This window comes from Adiantum capillus-veneris, chromosome 13 (assembly GCF_014529385.1).
Source record: "Adiantum capillus-veneris isolate H3 chromosome 13, ASM1452938v2, whole genome shotgun sequence".
In the NCBI taxonomy this organism is placed as follows: Eukaryota; Viridiplantae; Streptophyta; class Polypodiopsida; order Polypodiales; family Pteridaceae; genus Adiantum; species Adiantum capillus-veneris.
In genome coordinates, this window is record NC_140943.1 from 45,334,167 (window position 1) to 45,352,661 (window position 18,495).

Consider the following 18,495-nt stretch of genomic DNA (forward strand, 5'->3'; position numbering starts at 1 on the left):
TAGGAAGTGTCTTACCCCCAATAGACATGTGAGCCTGATAAGTTTGTATTTGGACGCCAACCCATGGGGCATCTTCATCCGTTTGTGTCTCTTCTGAGCCTTCTGACGGCTGCTTTTGGCTATTTGTTTCTTTGCCCTGGTCGCTCTCATCCTCCCTGTTGCCATCAGAATCGTTGGAGTCCGATGAATAGACAACAAGACGATGCTTCCGTCTCTCTTTTGCTGCTGTAGAGGATTGGCCATGCTGATTTGAAGCTCCAGCTTCTTCTGTGTGGACTTCACCTTGAGCTTGTGAAGTTCCAGCTTTTGTTGCTGTACCTTTGAGTCGTTGGCCATCCGGCCCCTCTGGATATGCAATCCTAGCCGTTTGTTTTGTTCATGCCATGGTTACACCTAGTAGGGAAGATGACAAAATGAGCCCCTTCAACCTTTAAATAGGTTTTTTTGAGATTTGGGCCCTTTCACACAATGCGGCCAATTGAGTGAAACTCAAAAAAAGCAATTGAATTGAACAACTAAACCTGGATCATGCGGACGGCTGACGCGACGCCCAAATGCTGCCTTTTCGATATTTAGTTGCACGCCAAGCTTCGTGGCCGAGGGACGCTCATGAGCGTTTCCACTTCTCTGATGCTGCAGTATGGGAAGCGTTGCGTAACTTCTTTGCTAACATCGATTCTCTTGCTTTCTCAATAGTACGAGTTCTCCCAAAGGTGTGCCTAAAAAACCAATTAAACATCTCTTGGAGGTAGTTGGAGTGTGAACTACCACCACCATGCCGAGTATTCTTGAAGTAGACTCCTTTTGCTCGATAGTGGGACTTCTCCATGCCTTGTGTACTCCATATATCAAGCGAACCATAGCGGTCCATGAAGTATGCACCATGCGCATAGAGAATGTGCTAAAACAACCAAAAAGGAGATAAGCGAATAGAAAAGTTACATTTTCAAACATTGCATATGTATTAAGTCCGTTAAAACAAACCATGTAGTGTGTAATCTTGCTTTCAGACCATCCGTCCTTAGCGGCCTTTGTGAATTCATAAAGCACCTTCTTGAACTCCTCTCGCTGCTCAACGGTGGTGCTTGAAAGATTCATCAATTGCACAACCTTTCCAAGCATGCACTTTATGGTCTTTAGATCACCACCTAAATGCCATTCAGCATCAAACTCCCCACGTCCTGGAACCATGAGCTTCTCACCGTTTATTTGAGCTTTAATGACCTCTGTGACCCATGGGATTCTACTGAAAATCCATGCAAGGACTTCATGTGTCTCTTTCGGAAATTCAATTGCACCAAGCCACCATATATCCTTCTCTGATTGCACACTAAAAGAGGGCTTTGTCGCTTCACTCGAACTGCAAGATTGCTTGGCATAAGCTAGGGCTTCATTCATAAGCGTGATGCTCATTCTCTCCAACTGTCTCCCTTTAACAATTACACACTCATCCAACTTCAACACGAACACAAGCTTGCCTTCAAGAATTGCCAACAACATAAAGCCTCAGAATGCATGTTATGACACATCATAGAGCATGTAGGCAACTCTAAACTAACCTGCATCACTCAAATTGTAGAAAACAGCCATGGACTGCTGCAATCGTATCAAGTCCACAAAGATATTGTTGAATTTGGTGTAAACAAACCCTTCGGTCCGCAACACACTGTTAGAAACAGCACCGCTTCCCTTCCCGCGGCCCTTCCTTCCTTGTGATTTTCTACGGAGCGGCTGAAGAGGCATCGTGTCTTCAATATACAATTAGTCCCCTAATCGGTGAACAACATCTTCATTTGACACCTTCTTGGCAATGTGCACTCTGTGAGGAAGTGGGAATAGGTTTTCCGTGACTCCTCGACTTCTTAATGCATCTTTTAACACTTGATGTATTGCTTGATAGCCCTTGGTACTAATCCCAACAGCATCACAAATATCCTGAACATCTAGATCAGTGACACTATCAGAAAAATCTCTAAGAACTCTCTTAGTGATTGCGTCTTTCAAGTGTTTTGCCTCTGGAGCATCAAGCATCCCAATAAAATCCTCTTTGTTGAAACAAGAACGAAGTAAAGTAGCCCTAGCTGACGCATTCTCGCCGCCGCATGTTTCTTGGACGAAGTTCCTATTGCCCAAAACAGCAATGATGAGCCGTATTAAACTTAAACAACATGAGGGATAGAACATGTTACCTCATAGCTATCACCCTTCGTTTTCTTGCACCTCCACGTGGTGCAAGAGTGTGAATTTCAGAAAACTCTCGTTTCCTCACCCTACCTCCCATGGCAGTACTCTTCATGTGTGAAAGAGTACCCTCAAGCTTTTTAATTACATTTTTCTTGGTTGTGATGGTGCTCTTTGCCTCCTCAATCGCACTAGTAGTTGTTTGCATCTGAGCTTGAAGATTGTGGAAACTCCCATTGAGCAACTGCCAATGATGCAAGTAGATCTCGGACCGCGCAATCTCGTGTTTGTTGAGTCTCTTGCAGTAGCCCAACAAACCTTGCTCTCCATTTCCAACGTATTGCAACAGTGATGGAATGTTTGTAAAAGACGGATGAACATTGAGAGAAGGATCCTTTGGATACAAGCATCCGTCTGTCCAGAGATCCACATTCTTCTCCCCTTGAGCGCGGCGTTCGTTGGCTGAAGGTAATGTACCCAAGCATGTTTTCTTTGTCGGAGCATACTTTTAAGGTAGGCGTAGGAAAATCCCTGGAGACCTACCGCGTGAAGAGCTTGCTGGGACATTGGTCACGTCGTCAAGAGGCATTGTAGGATGGAGAGATGGAGCTTGAAGGATGGAGAGATAGAGCTTGTAGGATGGAGATATGGAGCTTGAAGGATGGAGAGATGGGTATGTAGGTGCAGCAGCAGGTGCAGGTGCAAGGGGGATGGGTGTAGGAGAGGAGCTTAGATTAGGAGAGAGAGTTTTCAATTTTGGGGGGAATTTTCTAAAAGTTTGGAGGGAGTCAAAAAATGTTGAATTTTGAGTAATTTAACTTAAAAATCTTTTTTTTTATTATGTGTATATGTTGGGGGTACTTTTTAGGGGGGAATAGAGGTTTTTTGAAAGTTTTTGAAAAAAGTCATTTTTTTAATCTCTTTGACCCACGGATTTGCTTAGGTGGCATGGGAGAGTTAAGAGGCCACTTACAAGTTGGCCAAAAAGGTAGAGAGAGAAGACCCCCTACCCGCCTACTTTTCAAATGGTTTACCCCCCCCTTCCCTACTTTTTAAATGGTTACCCCCCTCCCCCTTCCCCCTACCTTTTTAGGGGTCAAAGGTGGAGGAGACCCTACCAAAATAGCCCCATTCAAAGCCTTTGTCCCCCTTAATCTTGGCAAGCTTCCTTTAAATTAGGGATTCTTACAAGGCCCATGGAGAGTCCATTTTTTTCCTAATGACAGAAATTCTACACAAAATGACGAAATAGCCTATGCAGTAATGCCTGTAGTGGAAACGGAGGCCGAAATGAGCCCAAATCAAAATTCTGAGCAGACTGAAATAGCCTATGCAGTAATGCCTGTAGTGGAAACGGAGGCCGAAATGAGCCCAAATCAAAATTCTGAGCAGACTGCGAACGCTCACCAAAGCTCACTGAAATTGGAGAAAGTGAGCAGGCGTGTGCTGGAGCAGCTGGCGACTAAGCCCGGGAGGACGTGACCTTCTTTGATACCAATTGTTGGAATTAGGGTTGCAGAGAAACACACACAGCTTGGAGAAGACGAAGGAAGCTCAAGGCACACAATAGAGAGTGTTTTACTTAGTGTGCAATGGAAAGATAGATAGCCCTAGAGTGATGGGCGTATATACAATACACGGGGGAAAAAAACTCCTAAAGAGGGAAAAAATGCCCCGACGGTCCTAGTGTGTTCACACACATCACTACCACATGTATATGGTAACATCTTTTAAGGCCTGCAGCTGAAGATTTTCTTGTTTTATGTTGGGTTAAAGGCCCGTGTGCCCGGCTGCCCGTTGTTCAGCCGCCCATATACAGCCATTCATTTACTCATTCACAATAACTATACTCATAACTACACATTGTAGTGTGAGTACCGCCCCGCCACACACTGCGTCTATCTCCTTCTTCGTGCTGGCTCTCTGTGTGTGTGCTCTCCGATCCCAACAAGTGGTATCAGAGCTTGGTAGTGAGAGCATTGAGAGCTTCATCATCATTGTTGAGTGTGTTGAAACTTGCTGCTGTTTCATTGCCGTTTTTCGATTTCGCGCACGCGCGCATTTCCAAAGAGCAGAAGGTTTTTCTGAGCTTGGCATTGGAAGGTTTAGCACTCTGCGAGTATTTTCATCAGGTGTCCAGGTGTCCTACGGTTTAACCCCCCTTTCGGAGCCATTCGTGCCATCAGAAATCCCATCCGAGCTACAGACTAGGACCTGCGTTTTTCAGCTCTCTTTGGTAGTTTTCTGCTGCCAGAGCTTCCATAGCCATTACAGGTGCCATTGTTGTAGTGTCTTCCACTTACGTGAGCCCACAACTCATTTGAGAGTGTGTAGCCTCTTCTTGGAGTGGCCTCATACACACAGAAAGAGTGGGAGTTTTGGCGACATTGTCTTCTTCGACTACAGGTACAGGTACAGGTGCAGGTACGGGTACAGGTTACAGGTTACAGGGAGCTTTGGATACAGGTCTCTTCTGTGGTTACAAAACATGTATTTTGACTGTGGGACAGCCATGTATATGGTTGTGGTTTGAGTGGGAGCTTCTACTCTTCTCGGCAGTCTGTTTATGCGTGTTCTTGAGCTACAGGTTTACATCATCTATGTATGTTGATGGATGTGGATATGGCAGTTTGACAGACACTCTTTATGCATGATATTGTGGAGATTTGGTTCACTTATACATAGAGTGGGTTTGCTCTTGCTTGCAGTGTTGCCGTTTGAGTACGGACAGGTACTTGGTTGACAGTAGAGATTGGACTTCGTTGAGCTTGTGCATTGGTTATATGCTCACTTGGATCCATTTATGCTCACGGATTTGTGTAAGCTTGGTCAGCTTATGTCTCTATTGTGGTTATTCAGACATGGAGTATGTTTATGCCTCTATGACAGCTCATTGTTGATGCATTTTGTGGCACAGTTTGCCTAGGCCGGTTGAGTTACAGGTGTCACGGGTTTATGCATTTCTTTGTGGATTTCTACGTACGTTTTTTGACCATATTATGGGTTGATTTATACTCTATGCGTTTGCTCTTTGATTGAGCAACAGGTGTTGTCAGATTTGCAACACTACTTTGTTGTGGCAGTTTGTTGGTTGGTTACAGGTTTCTCATTGTTGCATTCTTGTTGTAATGGGCACTAAAGAGGACACAGTTTTCAATATTGAGAAGTTGGATGGTGATAACTTCTCATATTGGAAAGATCAGATTTGGGATGTCTTGGTGCAGAAGAAACAGATTCGACCTCTAAAGTTGCAGGGAGTTAAGCCAGAGAACATGGAGAGGGATGATTGGGAGGAGTTGGATGAGATGTGCAGGTCTACCATTAGGCTTTCCCTTTCAAAGTCTGTTTATTACAATGTGAAAGATGCACAGGGTGGAGCTTATGAGCTATGGCAGCGGATTTGCGATATGTATGATAAGCATTCGGCTGCTTCTATGGTGTATTGGATTAAAAAGCTTATTGATTTGCGAATGGAGGAAGGTGCTTCCATGAATGCGCATTTGAATGAGTTCAATACAATTTTCAGCCAACTTGCTACGCAGGAAATTACGTTTGAGGAAAATGTAAAAGCTATGTTTTTACTTGTCACGTTGCCTGAGTCATGGGACACATTTAGGACAACCATAAGTAACTCGGTTCCTGCGAATGAGTTGACAAGTACTAATGTGGAGTCTAGTCTTCTCACGGAAGAGATTAATCGAAAGAATAATGCAGGTAGTAAGTCTTCTAGTGCAATGGTTGTCAGAGGCAGGACTATGGACAAGTATAAGTCCAACAGGGGTAAATCTAGAAGCAAGTCCCGTGCAGGCACAAGTAAAAAGGATGTGGAATGTTTTCATTGTGGTAGAAAAGGCCATTTCAAAAAGGATTGTTACAAGTGGAAAAGGGAAAATGGAGATGGTAAGAAGAAAGACCATGATGCTAAGGACAAGCCTAAATCCAATGTCAAGATTGAGGAGTTAAATGCAACACAGGGAGAGTGTAGCTCTCAAGATGACCATGTATGTGCTCCGACTAGTGCTACTAGTGAAGAGCTTGGTGATGTGTTGCTTGCATCCTATTTTGATGACGCTTTTCTTCTCACTCATGAGCGTAGTATGCCTATGGATTGGGTCATTGACAGTGGTGCTTCTTTTCACGTTACGCCTCATAGGTCGTGGTTTCATGACTACGATGCTTCGAGCACAGGTACTGTCAGGATTGCCGATGGGCGTTCTATGCAGATTCATGGCATTGGGGATATTCATTTGGCTATGCCAAACTCTACTACGTTTGTCTTGCAGCGTGTGCGTCATGTGCCGGCTCTTGCAAAAAGCTTGATTAGTGTGGGTCAGTTGGATTCACTTGGTTTCAATGTATCTTTTGGTGATGGAGGTTGGAAGATCACTAAGGGCAGCCTTGTTTTGGTTAAAGGTGCTAAGAGGAATACGTTGTATTCCCTTTGTGTAGCTAGTGTGGCCGATCACATTGTGGGGATCACTGAGCAACCTCCTGCTTCTTTATGGCATCAGCGTTTGGGGCATATGTCACTAAAAGGTTTGAAGTTGTTGGCACGTGCGGATTACATTCCCGTTTCAGATTTTGGTGGTTTTGAGTTTTGTGAGCATTGCCTTTATGGTCGACATGCTCGGTCTTCTCATAAGAAAAGTGTTCCACACAGATCTTTGGAAAAGCTAGCTTTGGTGCATAGTGATGTATGTGGGCAGATGCCCAATGCTTCTCTTGGAGGTGCTATGTACTTTGTTACGTTCATTGATGATTCTAGCAGGAAGGTATGGGCATACCCCATTCGTAAGAAGGATATGGTGTTTGATATATTTAAGCAATGGTTGGCTCTTGTTGAGAACCAATCAGGTTGTAAGTTGAAGTGCTTACGTACGGACAATGGGGGTGAATTTATGTCTCATGCTTTCACAACATTATGTGTTGAGAAGGGTATACGGCGCGAGCTTAGTGCTCCCTATACACCTCCTCAAAATGGTGTGGCAGAGCACATGAACAGGACTATACAGGAAAAAGTCCGTAGTATGATTTCTATGGCTGGTTTGTCAAATGGATTTTGGGCTGAAGCTGTTGCCACTTCTGTGCATTTGATAAATCGTTCACCTAGTGTTCCTTTGGGCTTCAAAGTACCTGAAGAGGTATGGACAGGTTTTCCACCTTCGTATGGTCACCTTCGTGTTTTTGGCTGTGAAGCTTATGTACATGTACCTAAGGCAAAACGCAGCAAATTGGATCCAAAGAGCAAGAGATGTATCTTCTTGGGTTATGGTAGCTCTGGTGAGATGGGTTATCGATTGTGGGATCCTATTGACAGGAAGATTGTGCGCAGCCATGATGTTGTTTTTCATGAGGACTCTATGTATAGAGCATCACCGCGAACGGTTGAGGTTCGGCGTGTGATATTTGAGGAGGATGGTCATCGGTATGATGGTCCCATGGCTGCTCGTGGGCAGCCCATTGACACTCAAGTGGGAGATCAGCCCTTGTTGGGAGATCATGTAGATGTGGGACAGCCAGATCAGCCCTTGTTGGGAGATCATGTAGATGTGGGACAGCCAGATGCACCTCCTGCACAGTCTTTGAGGCGTTCAGAGCGGCGTGCAAGACAGCCTCAGCGTTTTGTGCCTTCTATGGATTATGTATTGTTGACTGATTGCAGGGAGCCATCATGTTATGATGAGGCCATGTCTAGTGTTGACAAGCTCAAGTGGGAGCAGGCTGTGCAGTCAGAGACGGATTCGTTGATCCAAAATAAAACGTGGGAGCTTACTCCTTTGCCAAAGGGTAAGAAGGCACTACCATGCAAGTGGGTTTACAAGATAAAATTGTGTTCAATGGATGCAAAGCCTAGGTACAAAGCAAGGCTTGTGGCTAAAGGATTCAAGCAACAGAAGGGCATTGATTTTGACGAGATCTTCTCCCCAGTGGTGAAGATGTCTACTTTGCGTATGTTGTTTGCCTTGGTAGCTACAGAAGACATGGAGTTGAAGCAAATGGATGTAAAGACAACTTTCTTACATCCGGACTTGCACGAGGATTTGTACATGGAGCAACCAAGTGGGTTTGTTATTCATGGTTCAAAGAAGATGGTATGCCGGCTTCTTAAGACCTTGTATGGGCTGAAGCAATCATCTCGTGAATGGTATCGTAAGTTTGATGCATTCATGAGTTCATTGGGTTATGTACGCAGTTATGAGGACCCATGCCTCTATACTCGCAAGGCTGCAGATGGTAGTCTTATTGTTTTGGTTTTGTATGTGGATGACATGCTGATCGCAGGGAAGTGTATTTCTGATGTGGATGCCTTGAAACATAGGCTACATGAGACCTTTTCCATGAAGGATCTTGGGGATGCCAGTCATATTTTGGGTATGCGGATCACTCGTGATCGTTCTCGCAAGATGCTCTTTCTTAGTCAGAAAGAGTACATTGACAGGGTGCTTGAGCGTTTTCATATGCAAGGGGGGAAGGCCATTAGTACCCCGTTGCCTCCATATGTAAAACTCAGCCATGATGACTACCCTCAGATAGATTTGGAGACTATAGAGATGTCTCAGATTCCCTATGCATCAGCTATTGGTTCCTTGATGTATGCCATGGTGGCTACGCGTCCAGATCTTGCTCATGCAGTTGGTGTCGTTAGCAGGTACATGTCTAACCCGGGCAAGCGTCATTGGGATGTAGTGAGAGGTATTCTCAGATACTTGAGAGGGACTTCAGAGTTGTCCCTATGTTATGGTGAGAAGGATATGTCTGTTTGCGGATATACAGATTCAGACTATGCAGGGTCAGTGGACTCGAGGAAGTCTACTAGCGGCTATGTGTTCACAGTTGCAGGTGGACCGGTTTCCTGGGCTTCACGTTTACAGCCATGCGTTGCTTTGAGCACTACAGAGGCTGAATATATGGCTGCCACTGAGGCTGCCAAGGAGGCCGTATGGCTCTCACGACTAGTGGGAGATCTTGGTATGGCTTGTGATGCTCCGATTCTACATTGTGATAGCCAGAGTGCCATAGCGTTGGCACGGAATCCTGTCTTCCATGCGAAGACAAAGCACATTGAGGTGAGGTATCACTTCATACGAGAGGTGCTAGAGGACAAGCGCATAGAGCTTGTCAAGGTACACACTAACGATAACCCTGCTGATCTACTCACGAAGTCGTTAGCCTCACAGCGGTTTGCACACTGTAGATCGCTGATGGGTATGGCTTGACTTCTTTTGCTGTACTTTGGCCACTTTAAAGGCACACTGCCTTTAAGTGGGAGATTGTTGGGTTAAAGGCCCGTGTGCCCGGCTGTCCGTTGTTCAGCCGCCCATGTACAGCCATTCATTTACTCATTCATAATAACTATACTCATAACTACACATTGTAGTGTGAGTACCGCCCCGCCACACACTGCGTCTATCTCCTTCTTCGTGCTGGCTCTTTGTGTGTGTGCTCTCCGATCCCAACATTTTAGAGAGGCTATTTGATTTTTATGTTCTAAAATTCTTGTTGCATTTGAAGACAAAGAAGTTTGGAGGTATTGAATGTAATTTGTATGACTAATGTGTAACTAAGATAGCCTAGAATTGTATCATAGTAAGCCATCTCCAACAAATCTCATCAAATCATGGGGTGTGTGAAATGATGGATACCTTTCAATGTTGGAATCCAATGGATACAAGCTCCCAACTGTCTATAGATCAATATTTTTCTTCCCCTTGTTGAGAAGTTAAATCATGGGATGTGTGAAATGATGGATACCTTCCAATGTTGGAATCCAATGGATACAAGCTCCCAACTGCCCATAGATCCATGTGTTTCTTCCCCTTGTTGCTTCATTTTCATTTGTAACTGGTCTTTGATAGACACTCCGCGTAGTTGCATATTATTGGTTGAGCTTAATGTTCAAGTGAAACTTGCAATTATCAATAATGGAAGATGTATTACTCATTGTACATAGTAAAGTTGTATTACTCATTGTAAGTAGTTGTTAACTGAGACAACGTCAGTTAACAGGAGATGCTAAAGATCAAAGACGTACGGATGCACATCAAAGATCAAAGTGAAGAAGCAGTGAAGATTGGAGTTACAAATTTTCCACGTTTTTCCAAAATGGTCACGTATTGTAAATTTCCAAATTATTTCAAGCCATTGTAATATTTTAATGTGTTACGGGCTCAATGGGAGTTCCAAGCTGTAAAGAATAGGTCATTTACTGTGTCTAGGCCGTTGCAGATTCAATAAGTGGTGGAGCCCTAAAGGCCTTGGGCGCCCGAACATTGCATATTTTTACCCTAGGTATATAAGGCAGTGTGTAAATGAAATTAGGGTTCTCAAGTCATTTGTTGAGAGCACTCTTTGGTGAGAGCTCTTGAGGTGTGTGGCTGTGGAGTCCTTGAGCTTCTCCTTGCTCATGAGACTTGATTAACACTAATCAATGATTCATTCTCTCTCACTATGCCTCTCTCTTACTTCTTATGATTTTCTATGATGCTTAGATTAACTAGATTTTAACTAATTAGTGGTTAATCCCTCTCTAATCTTATGTGATTTCCCTCTTTTTCTTGTGTGTGCATGTAGGTTTGATTGGAGTCTGGTGCTCGATAGATCTATGTGTGTGTGCTAGTGTGTTGCATGATAGGATTAGTGTTGTGTGTGTCTTGCAATGTAGTGTGTGTGATTGGGTTGATTAGAGGTGAAGAGAAGTGGATATGGAGACTGCCCTTCATTGCCGCTTAGCTCCTCCATAGGCCGAGAAGCTCCATAAGACTGCCCTTCATTGCCGCTTAGCTCCTCCATAGGCCGAGAAGCTCACCTCGTAGAGTTAACCATTTGTATTGCCACAATTAGCTCACTAATCGTGTGAGTGTTTCCATGCCCTAGCCGGGTATCTGTCAACATCATTTTTCAACACCCCTCTATATGTGAACACATGAGAAAATATTAAGTAAAATAATCCCTACTATTGAACCCAAGTGATAGGCAGCTTCTTATTGCAATGACCCCCATGAGTCTCCTTTCATAGTGAAATTTCGCTAAATCTGAAAGTAAGTGTTAGATTCTCTGACATTGGGAGCAACCTCGAGATGCTATAACTTTAACACCTGTGACCTATGCCATTTGTTGCGGCTATGGCTCCACAAGGGAGCACCTAGGCTTGACAAGCACTTTTTGTTTCTGCATAGTATGCTCTTTGGTCAAACCCCCTGCAAGGGTTATTGCCGGCGTCAACACCCCCCAAAGCTGGAATTCCTTGAGGAGATTTCTTTCAAGTGTCTTGTGAAGAGTAGGTGAGTAGAATCTTAATTCCTTGAAATTGTTCAATTTTTGCAAAGTTGGAGATGAGAAATCTCGACCTTTGCCCTCCGAATTGAGAATTTTGCTGGTCATTGGAGCTATTGCAATGACGGGACCCCCAACATTTGGTTCCATTTTCGGGGACGATGGCCTGCACTAGTGTAATTGTGGCATAAACGAATGCATTCCCTCACTAATTTCACTATTAATTTCACTTGTGTGTTTATGTTTTTGTGGATTTTGAATGTGTGTGCATGAAGCATTGTGTTCATAATTCCCTAATGTGTAACCATATCTTGCCAATTGTGTGTTTACACACTCTAATTTCTCACTTACCCCTTGCTAATTTGCTATGAAGGATTGGAGCATTCGAACATTCAATTGATCTTCAACGGAAAGGTAATTAAGGTGGTATTTTACAACCTCCATAGAATCTAGAGATGTGTAGAATTGTGTAGAAATCCCACCATGATGCAATGTAATGCTATGCTATGTTGATGCAATGCAATGTTGATGTTATGAATTGAAAATTTTGCGATTATTCATTTTCACGCTATCATAATGCCAAAAATTTTAAGAATTGGTGGCGTATGATTTGACAAGTTTCAATTGCTAATTGATGATTGTGGATTGCTAATTGGGTGACTAATTGAGTTAATTTCATGCTTTGATAGTCAATTTCAAGTGTGTGTGCATTTTAATTGAATGTGTGTATGCTACTTTTAGGTGTGTGTGAGCATCTAGAAATCAATGTGTGCGTTATGATTTTTCAAGTGTGATGATTGATGTGTGTTGTGCTCATGCCCAAGTAATGATTTGTGAAGTCACATTACAAATTCAACAAATTTAACCCTTTTGTGTGCGCACCTAAGATTGTCAAAAACTGCCAATTTTTTGTGTGTGTGTGCCTAAAATAGTGTTTAGTTTGCATGGTTAATTCAATGTTTTGATTGTATATTGATGTGTGTAATGATTAAATGCTGTGTTTTTGGGCTCAAAACAAGGATTTACACACTCTAATTACGTCAAATTTCGACCTAATTTTGCATGTTTAATTGCCTAATCTTGATTTTATTGATAAAATTGTTGGCAATTGAATTGATGTGATTTGTGTGATTTTATTTGGCTGCACTATTCCCCAACGTGTGGAGAATTTGTAGAAAATTTTTGGGTATTTTCGGATAATTTTTGTAACTTTTTGGCAATTTTTGCTAATTTTTGCATTAAGTTTTGGATAATTCCATAAATTTGATTTTGCGATCTTTACGAGCTTAATTGTGTGTGCGTATTTACGAAATCATTTTGTTTGCATTTGTGCCCTCCATGGTCGAGTTTTGAGCGTTTTGCTATTTTCAGGGGCCATGTTGATATTTGTCTCGCAAATCGCATTTTTGGTAAAATCTGCTATTTTTGGTGTGCTTTTGCGTATCGAAAATGTTTGATTGTGAATGTCGATGATTTTTTAAGATTCCTAGAATTTTCGAGGAATAGTTTGGACTTTTTTGGCAAATTTTGGGATTTTCTGGATTTTCGGCCTATTTTTGGCATTTCTGGACGATTGGATTTTTTTTTTTTTTGATAAAAAGTCGGGTTCAACTTTGATTCCGTGCTTTGCGGCGCATAAAACTCCTCGTCGGATAGACCTTCACGGTCTCTTGGGATAGTTTCCTACGACATTAAAAAAATCTTCTTCTTTCTGTCACCCGCGCTCGTTCCGCGTGAACACATCCCTCACCCTCTCTCTCTTCTCTAACTTCCCCTCTCTCTAGTGTTAGAAAAGAAAACCGGGGTAGAGTGTATTTTAGCTGGCTGAAATCATAAAATCTCGGTTAGATTTTGAGCTTGCCTTGAAGAAAACTAGGCAAATTTACACAAGTTTTTGTGTAAATATCGACAAAAGCTTCAAATTTTGACCTAAAAAACTAGTAGAATTTCAAGTTGCCCTTATTTTCTTCGGTTAGAAAAAGTATTTTTCTAGCCCTGCACCTCTCCCATCTCTCCCTTCATCTCTCTCTAACCCTCACTGCCCCCGCGAGAACTCCCTCTAACCCATTCTCTCTCTCTCTCTCTCTCTACTCTCTATCTCCCCTACTTTAACTCTCTCTCTCTCTCTCTCTCTCTCTCTCTCTCTCTCTCTCTCTCTCTCTCTCTCTCTCTCTCTCTCTCTCTCTCTCTCTCTCTCTCTCTCTCTCTCTCTCTCTCTCTCTACTGCACGCCTACCACGTCCACTCCCTCTCTGTTCGGTTGTCAGCGCGCAGATTTTCCGTTGTCTCCCACGCGCGCGCACGTTTTGCTTTTGTCGCTAGCTGCGCTGCACGCTCTGCTAACAGTCTAGCTGTTGGCCTGCAAAGGCCCAGGTCAACCTCGCAGGCAAGCAGTAAGCACAAAAAGGTAAATCACAATAAATCACAAAAAGATTTTTTAAAAAAATAATAATAAAATAAAAAATCCAATAAAAAACTTATAGAAAGGAATAAAAAATTCAAAAAAAATCACAAAAACATTGAAAAAAATCTCAAAAAATTAAAAAGCTCATAAAAAATCAAAAAATGTTTTTTAAAAATCATTAAATAATAGGACAAAACATAGAAAATCCAGAGGAAAATAAAAAACACATCCAAAAATCATTAAAAAATCTAAAATTTCACAAATAAATCAAAAAACACTCACAGATAAATGAAAAATGACCAAAAAAATCATAAAAAATTGTAAAAATTTCATAGTAACCCACAAAAATTCAAAAAAATAGAAAATTCACAAAAAAAACTCATAAAAAATCTTGAAAAATCCAAAAATCCCATAGATAAATCACAAAAATAGTTAAAAACTCACAAAAATTGTTCGTAAAAATAAAATAAATCAAAATAAAATTCTAAAATTCTAAAAAAAATCATAAAAATATCAAAAATTAAGAAAATTCAAAATTTCACAAAAGCGAGCAAAAATCGAGAACAACGGCCAATAAAAAAACGAGCAAAAAGACTAACTCGAAGCAATTGAGCGGAAGGCAAATTTTTAAGTTTTGCATGCTAGAAATTGGCTAGTGCAAGTAATTGCGTTGCAAATTAGCTTCTAATTGGACGAACAGGCACAATTCATGGTATATTGCAGATTAATCTGTTAAAGGCTCAATTTTTTATCGTTTCAAAAGGTTGCAATTAAATTTGAAACTGTCAAGCTAGAGTTAATCAACTCTTGCGAGTCTGAAGAGTAGTCAACTGCAAAAGTGCTTTGGCTAAAGCAGTTTAATCAAAATCGAGCACAACAAAAATTCTGCTAAGCAACGTAAAGATCTGCCAATTGACAGTTTTTACAAACCAATCAACATGGACTCAAATCGATCCGAGAGTTCAAGTACAGCAGGACAAGCCAATAACAGTGGCAGCACAAGTGCAACTGCAATCGACCAGATTTTACAACTATATGGCTACAATGGAGACAAAGTATTGTACACAGATTCAGAAGGTCATAGGTATCTTATGAGTAGTAAAAACAGCATAGGTGCCAAGATCCCGTTGATCAGAGTAAAGCCAGATTCAGAAACCTCCCAGATGTTCACAGACTTCAGTGGAGCCAGATATTGCAAGCTCAAAGATGAAGTGCAGATAGAGGTGCGAAAGATCAACCCAAGTGTTTATCTAGGAACCGGCACAAGCCAGCAAAGCATCCATTTAGTGCATATGCAATCAGGGTCATTGTACATGGATTACAATGGTCAAATATATAATCGAGAGCCAGAATTGCAAGATCCAACAGATCAACCAATAGAAGCCAGACTAATTGGAGAACCAAGCCAAAGACGGTACAAAGGGCAAGATGGAGCAGTCTACAGCTTGATGCTCAGTGTTTTGAAAGAAGATGCCGACAATTTGTCAAGCACAAAAATAGAAGCTTCTCAGCAAGAGCTTGACATGATAGAGCCAGATGAAATACCACAAGTCATGGCGTATTGCTTAGATTGTGGACATAAAGGTGGACATTTTGTTGAAGATTGTCGAAGAAATCCAGACAACAGGGGTACATCAACTGCCAAGAAAAATACAGAGCAAAATGGAAATGCGAATCTCAATGTAAGTGCATTTAACTCATCACTTTTAATGCAATCAGATGATTCTACATTACCATTAGAAGCACAATTCAAAACAGTGTAAGTTCAAAATCAGCATTAAGATGCACAGACACCTGAAAAGCTTAAATTGATTCTTTGAACAATAAATTCTTGCATGAATTTAGTCAAGATGTTGAGATATCACCGAAGTTTGAAAAGACTATTAGATTTGCAAATGATTTTGCATCCATTGCCACAAGTGTCCAATCAGTCACGAGTCTAAGGGACACATCACACAGAATAATGCTAGCTTTGTATGGTACACATCATTCATATGCACACTATGTAGACCAAAAAGGGAAACTGTACAAAAAGGATCAACCAATGTTTGAACGACCCACATAACAACTCATAGAAGTGCATCCAGTGATAGATCAGAAAGGATGGTTCATTTCAGAGGAAAGAATCTATTATAGCCCATCCTCTCTAGAGATGAAGGATATTACCCGAGTGAACCCAGAAATCTATTCAGAGCCAAACTCTCCTCCATTGAAATCAAGATTCGATGTTGTGACCAAACGAGCACATACTTTGACCAAAACAGTCGTAGATATAGACGAGAGTCTAGCATCTATGATGCATTGGATCCTGAAACCACACAAGCTCAAATCATAGAAGACCCATCGGATAGAAAATATCAGGGCAAAGATAATGCTATCTACAGCTTGACTTGGGAATAATTTGTCACGTTTCACGGATATACATAGGAAACTATGTAGAAGGTTTACAGATGCCAAACATTAACAATGCTACCCAAAGTGTACCTTCATAGTCCCAAAAGGTGAGATTAAACCAGAGACAAACAATTTTGAACTCTTAAAATGATGCAAGCTATAGTGATCACCCTAGGAAGGGGGGAGCTATAAATCCATCAAGCTCAGCTTATGTACCAAGAAATACTACAGCAGTTAGAATCCCTAGAGATTCTAGTCAACAGACCTCTTCAAAGCAGAAACTAGTGAAAATCATATGGTTGTTGGAAGTTTCCAATGGATCCAGATTCCATAAGAGTCTGCAGACAAATGCTTATATGAAGATCATTAGGGACAAAAGTTTCAATTGATCTCCGCAAGTCAGAGTCAAAAGCCGACAAAGCCCATAGTGTTCAAACAGTTACATGTGATCAAGCTCACATATGCATATCAAGATGCACATGGTATGTAATGTAATTGGCCTATTTAATTTGAGAGTAGTAGAAATTAATGAGAGTAATTTTGAGAAATGACTTTGTGAGCATAGAGGGTGAACATAATTGAAGATAGCAACATAATCATAGCAATTAGTTAACTTGGCATGGACAATACTTTTGCAAGAGAAAGAATTTAAAGAACATGACAACAGTTGAGGACCAGATTTATGTGGAGCCGGTCCCCCCTCCAATAGGCATTTGTATTATGATTTCTCCCATTAAGAGAGACTTGTTACAATACAATCTTTGTGTTCCTTGTGACCTAGGTGATGCAATGAAGATGGAAAGCTCCATGCATCACAAACATAACATAAACTTGAAGAAAGATTTAACTATCCCAAGCCTCAGTCCCAAGACCTCAAACACCTTCGAAGGTGGAGAGAGCTAGCAGGGAATGAGGGTAGGGAAGAGGAAGAAGAAACATTTCATAGGAGAAAGAATTAGTTCCTCCACTTATCATAACTCTTGTTGCTAGCATACATAATAGCATAGTAATGAAGAAGAAGGAGATGGCAAGCTTAAGCATTGAAGCATGTCTCTTGGTTGGATTTGCACTCCATATCCAAGAGTGTTGGTGTAGGCTCTCAACCTCTACTTGCTTGGAGAAGGAGAGGGAGCTCTTGCACTTTGCATAGCACACAATGAGAGCGTTTGTGAGTGTGTATGGGTGAGTATACCCCCTAATCAACCCCCTAGCTTGCTTGGGTTGACCCCTCCTTATAGCTCATGCTTGAAGCTCATTGGACCCCTACAGGCCTAGCCAATCACAAACAGGAGGCATTACAAGCAGCAAGGGTAGCCTTGAGACAAGAGTCCCCCTTTCCCCTTTGTCATAAAATCTAATATCTAACCAACCCAAATGATTTTCTCATATTAAATTGATCACTTAATGTGGGAGAATAAACGGGAACAAGTGTGAAGATATAGATATGTGCTTATATATCTATCTCAACACGGGGCCAATGGCAAAGGGGCCCAAATGAGAGATGGTCTATCAAAGAGCAAGGCTAACCAATGGAGCATAAGACCTTAGGGTTAGCTTCATTGAAGACCTCCAATAATGTGTGTAAAAATCCTTTGACCTTAGGTAAGCTAGGGCTGAGCTTGAGGCAGGAAGTATCCCTACAAGAGGGGGGGCGATCCCTTTTCCTAGGGGATAGAGAGAGAACACACACTCACACACACAAGGAAGGCCCAAGATTGAAGAGGCAGCAGGGACACATGTCAGACCCCTACCTATGTTACCTTCATGAGATGCTTGAATCCTATTGGCTAAGCTTCAAAGGGGTCCAATGATAAATTATTGGAATTATCTAAATGTTTTTCCATTTATCAAGTCCTCTCTCTCAAAGGGGAAAGGGGGACACTTGTCCCAAGACTACACCTATTGCTAGAAATGGCCCAAGATTGTAATTGGCTAGGCTTGGCAAGAGCCAATGAGCTTCAATGATGAGCTAGAAGAGGGGGTCGACCTAGCAAGGAGGGGGGTTGCTTGGGGGGTATACTCACCCACACACACTCACAAACACTCTCATTGTGTGCTATGCAAAGTGCAAGAGCTCCCTCTCCTTCTCCAAGCAAGTAGAGGTTGAGAGCCTACACCAACACTCTTGGCTATGGAGTGCAAAGGGCCAACCAAGAGCCATGCTTCAATGCTTAAGCTTGTCATCTCCTTCTTCTTCATTACTATGCTATTATGTATGCTAGCAACAAGAGTTATGATAAGTGA